This window comes from Salvia splendens, chromosome 9, assembly GCF_004379255.2.
Source record: "Salvia splendens isolate huo1 chromosome 9, SspV2, whole genome shotgun sequence".
In the NCBI taxonomy this organism is placed as follows: domain Eukaryota; kingdom Viridiplantae; phylum Streptophyta; class Magnoliopsida; order Lamiales; family Lamiaceae; genus Salvia; species Salvia splendens.
Window position 1 is genome coordinate 17,818,165 of NC_056040.1, and position 6,000 is coordinate 17,824,164.

Below are 6,000 nucleotides of genomic sequence, written 5' to 3' on the forward strand. Positions count from 1 at the left end.
GTTTGCAACTACATAGAAAATTAAAGGCGTGGCACGAAACTTCTAGGAAGGTGAGATATATTCATGCATCGAATGAAGACACATTTTAATCAATATAAACAGCACAAATTAATCGTATTTTGGGCTTAAGCCCAACAAATGTATGATTTTCATGTGACCTAACGAAATACCAATTGGGTCCAATTAATCCTCCTGCCTTATCATATGATTATGGATTTATCATTTATGGTAGTACTATTTAATGACAATTTTAGGAAGCGATATTCATGGATTCTGTAAGGATTGAGAGCAATTTGTATGAAGTTGAAGAAGGTTGAGAGAAATGTGCGAAGAAAAATATTGTATATTGCTGGAGAGAAAAAACAAGCTACAATCAAGAAAGGAAAAAACTTAGGGAAGAACAGAACTAACCACTATTTAACCTAACAAATCTAACGGCTAGTTAGATCCAACGGCTACGACCTAATCTTCAAACTAACACTCCATCGGACGGCTGCTGAGTGTTACTGAGTTTGTGATGCTCGATTGAGCTTCTCTTTTTCTTCCTTGATCTGTGCTGATGCAATTGAGCCATCAACCTACAAACCTCCACCTTGATTGCTCAGAATGCCATCAGTCCATCTTGCATACATTCACAAGCTTCATGCATAGCTCAAGCTTGTTTTTGGGCAACGGCTTTGTTAGCATATCCGCTGGATTCTCAGCCGTGTCCACTTTGAATATCTTCACCTCACCCTCCTCTATCTTCTCTCGGATGAAGTGCAAACGCACATCTATGTGTTTGCTCCTTTCATGATACACCGGATGCTTAGCTAAACATATTGCACTTGTGTTATCACAACCAATAGCCACCGAGCTCTGAGTTATTCCAAAGTCATTTAGTATCCCTTTAAGCCAATAGCTCTCCTTGACAGCTGCTGCAAGAGCCATGAACTCGGCTTCTGTGGTGGACAAAGCAACCACAGCTTGAAGGCTACTCTTCCAACTTATAGCAGATCCAAAGAGTGTAAAAATGTAGCCTGATTGGGACCTTCGAGTGTCCATGTTCCCTGCATAATCAGAATCTGACCAGCCAACTAGAGGCTCATCTGCTAACTCCCTTGCACCATTAAACAGAATTCCCAAGTTGCTGGCCCCCTTCATATACTTCATCAACCATCTCAAGGCTGACCAATGTTCCCTCCCATGATTTGACATGTATCTGGAAGTTGCAGATACAGCCTGTGCAATGTCAGGCCTCGTGCTAATCATTGCATACATAGTATTCCATATTATACTAGCATAGGGGATCTTCTGCATTTCTGCTGCATCTTCATCAGTTTTAGGCGCTTGATCCATTGATAGTTTATAATGCTGGCTCATTGGAACCGAAACTTCCTTTGCATTGTCGAGGCCAAACTTTCTCAACATCCTCAATACATAATCAGATTGAGTCAGCCAAATCTTCCTTTCTTCTCTATTTCTTGTCAGTGTCATGCCCAAAATCCTTTTGGCTGGGCCAAGGTCCTTCATTTCAAATGCAGAGTTCAAATCATCTTTGACCTTTTGAACCTCCTTCATGCATGCTCCGGCTAGTAGCATGTCATCAACATAGAGCAATAAGAAAGTCACAGCAACTCCACCAACCTTCTTGATGTAAACGCATTCATCATATCTGGAACTCACAAAACCAGTAGCAACCATGTGATCATCAAATTTCCTATGCCACTGCCTCGAAGCTTGCTTTAATCCATATATGCTCTTCTTAAGGAGACAAACCTTTCCTTTATTTTCTGGTTTGATAAAGCCCTCAGGCTGTTGCATGTAGATTGTCTCCCTAAGATCACCATGCAAGAAGGCGGTTTTTACATCAAGCTGCTCTAATTCCCAGCCTCTATTTGCCACAATAGCCAGCAATATTCTGATTGATGAGTGTTTTACCACCGGGCTGAAAACCTCATCAAAATCAATCCCTTGCTCTTGTGTAAAGCCCCTAGCCACCAATCTAGCTTTAAACCTTATCCCTTCATTTTCTGAAGCTTAAATCTTTTTCTTGAAGATCCATTTGCAGCTCACAACTCTCCTTCCATCCGGTTTCTCCACCAATACCCAAGTGCCATTTTTTAACAGAGATTCTATCTCTTCTATCATAGCTTGCATCCACCTTTCCCATTCCTTACTCTCCATGGCTTCATTGTAGGAGCAAGGCTCTGAATACTCAACCTCCTCCGCAACCAACAGAGCATAGAAAAGGAACTCAGCGTCTGAATACTTAGCTGGCAGCCTGATAGTTCTCCTGGTTCTGTCCCTCGCAAGTCTCCAATTTTCCAGACTTGCTGGTGCTGGCTCTAGTTGTTGTGCATTTTCTCCATCTATCACTGGATCATTAGATGCTTCAGGAGTATCATTTAATGGTTCAAGCTCCACCTTAGTTGAAGGCTCCACCTCAATAGCTGAAGTGGAACTAGTTACTGCACTGTCACTGTTGTGTGTCTTTTCTTTTGAATGGTAGATCATGCTCCCAAAAAATCACATCCCTGCTAATTACAATCTTACCATTCCCAGGCTCTATACACCAAAGCCTATATCCTTTAACACCTGGCTGATACCCGAGCATGACACACTTCAATGCCCGGGCTTCCAACTTGCCTTGCTTCACATGAGCAAAGGCTTTGCACCCAAAAGTTCTAAGTTCAGAGTAACCACCATAGCTCCCATACCATCTGAAATCAGGGGTCTCCCCATTCAGGCTAGAAGAAGGGCATTTATTCATGAGCTTGGCCGTGGTAGAAGCTGTCTCTGCCCAGAATCTTTTTCCCAATCCAGAAGCAAGAAGCATGCATCTAACTCTTTCCAACACTGTTCTATTGAACCTCTCGGCCACCCCATTTTGTTGGGGGTTCAATGGCACCGTTCTATGCCTCTTGATGCCTTTAGACTTGCAATACTCATCAAACTCCTTAGATAAGTACTCAAGTCCATTGTCGGTTCTGAAACACTTCAAACATGTCCCTTTCTCTGCCTCTACTTCTGCACTCCACTCCTTAAATCGGCTGAAGGCTTCAGATTTCTCCTTCAATATGTACAGCCATAACTTTCTTGAGTAGTCATCGATTATACTCATGTAGTACCTGCCTCCTCCAATCGATCTCTCTTGAGCGGGTCCCCAAAGATCACTATGTGCATAATCTAGAGGTTGAGAGGATGAGTGAGTGCCTCTAGGATAGGGCAATTTCTTGGCCTTTCCCAGAACACACTCCTCACAAGATATGGTCTCATTACTGTCCGAACATCTCAGAACTCCCTTCTTCACCAATTCTTTCACACTCCCGGCTGATGGATGGCCCAATCTGGTATGCCACTGACTCAGTGTGCAAGATGTTACCATATGTGCTTCCCCAGATCTCTTGTTGCAGATCAATGCAGTCATATAGTAAAGACTTCCTCTCCTTTCTGCTCTCATGAGTATTTTTCCATCTTTACACACCTCCATCCTTCCATTGGCAGACCTGAATGAACACCCTTTTCTTTCCAGGAATCCTAGTGATATTAGGTTCCGTTTTACATCAGGAATATACCTTACGCCGCTTAGAACAATTGAAGCCTTTGTATCATCAGATTTCAACCTTACTGAGCCAATCCCCTGGATCGAACATACCTGATTATTTCCCAAAATGACTGAACCAGTGGCTTCTTCTATCTCCTCAAACCACTCAATGTTTGGACACATGTGGAAGCTGCAACCGGAGTCCATGATCCAAGACCCCAGAACTCGATCATCAACAACGTTTAGAACCTCATTGATCTCCTCATCTTCTACCCCCTCAGCCGAGTTGATCGCTTTTCCTTCACTCTCTTGCTTCCTCTTCCATGCGAAGCAATCTTTCTTCAAGTGGCCCGGCTTCTTACACCAATGGCAGGAGCGGGTTTCCTTCTGCCCAGGAGAAGCGTTCTTGAAGAATTCTTGAGGCTTCTTGAATGGTTTCTTCGGCTTCAACTTTCTTACAGTGAGGCTCTCTGCATTTGATGCCGCGGCCTTCAACTCACCCCTTTGAAGCTCCTTTGCTCTTAAAGCCGTCTGAACTTCAAGCAATGTAATAGTTCTGTCCCGTCCATAAAAGAAAGCATCACGAAACTGATCATAGGAATGCGGCAGGGCATTGAGCAACAAGATCGCCTTGTCTTCATCACCTATCGATACATCGATATTTTCCAAATCATCAACCGCTTTATCGAACTCTTCTAATTGCTCCAAAACCCCAGTTCCCTCCAAGAACTTATATGAGTAGAGGCGCTGTTTCATAAACAGCCGGTTCGCGAGAGACTTCGTGAGATAAAGATCTTCCAACTGAGTCATCATATTCGCCGCGGTCTTCTCCTTTGCCACTTCACGCAGCACTTTATCACCGAGACAAAGCACAATCGCACTGTGCGCTTTTGCCTCGATCTCAGCCTTCTTGGCCATGGCCTTTTCATCTAAGACCTCCTTCCCTTTCTCATCCTTATCGTCGACCGCAAGCGCCGATGCCAAGCCTTGCTGGATCAACATGGCTCGCATCTTCATTCTCCAGAGGGCAAAATCATTCTTGCCCGTGAACTTTTCCGCCTCAAACCTAGAGGCCATCAATCTTCGCGGATTCGCTTCCAAAGACGTAAAATCAGCTCAAACTCAAGAACTTTACTTCGACTTCCCACAGACGGCGCCAATTTGTAAGGATTGAGAGCAATTTGTATGAAGTTGAAGAAGGTTGAGAGAAATGTGCGAAGAAAAATATTGTATATTGCTGGAGAGAAAAAACGAGCTACAATCAAGAAAGGAAAAAACTTAGGGAAGAACAGAACTAACCACTATTTAACCTAACAAATCTAACGGCTAGTTAGATCCAACGGCTACGACCTAATCTTCAAACTAACACTCCATCGGACGGCTGCTGAGTGTTACTGAGTTTGTGATGCTCGATTGAGCTTCTCTTTTTCTTCCTTGATCTGTGCTGATGCAATTGAGCCATCAACCTACAGATTCATTAAATCATTCCACATGATATATACTATTATATTTCTTTCGTCCCCAATAGTCTATTTTTCCATTTTGATCCGTTCAATAAAATTAGCCCACCTCTATTTTCGAAAAGTTTTTATCTCTTACAACTTGGACATTATTCCCCATTAATAGACGTCACCACGGTTCGGGAACCGGCGGTTCACGGTTCGGAATCGCCTGTTCCGGTTCAAGATTTGGATGAACCTGAACCGGCCCGGCCAAGGTTCGGCGGTTCTGGTTCGTGAACCGTGAACCGCCGGTTCATGTGAACCGCCGGAACCGCCGTGCAAATCCGGTTCCGGGCCGGTTCGTCCGGTTCGACGGTTCGATTTTTTTTAATTGTAAATTTGAAATTCATGTAAAAAATGTAAATATATTTGCATAAATAAAATTAGAATAAAACGATGTACAAATGCAATTTTATTGATACACATTACAATTTCAAAATTACAAATTACAACTTTAAAATTGCAAATTACAACTTTAAAATTACAAATTACAACTTAAAATTTACAAATTACAACTTTAAAATTATAAATTACAACTTAAAATTTACAAATTACAACTTAAAAATTATAAATTACAAAAGACTTAAAGTCTTGATTAGGGGTGAGCAAAAAAATCGGAAACCGAATATCCGAACCGAACCAAACCGAAATTTTGAAATTCGGTTCGGTTTTTTTGGTTTTTCGGTTCGGTTCGGTTTTAAAAATAAAAAAAATTTCGGTTTTTCGGTTCGGTTCGGTTCGGGCGAAGAAAAAAACTGAAAAACTGAAAAACCGAATTATATATATATTCTATTAATTTAATATATTATATTATATATAATATATATATTCTATTAATTTAATATATTATATTATATATAATATATATATTCTTTAATATATTCTACTATATAATATATATTATATGTATTATTACTTTTATATTATATATAAATATTCTATTAGTATATATAAAATAAAATAAAATACACA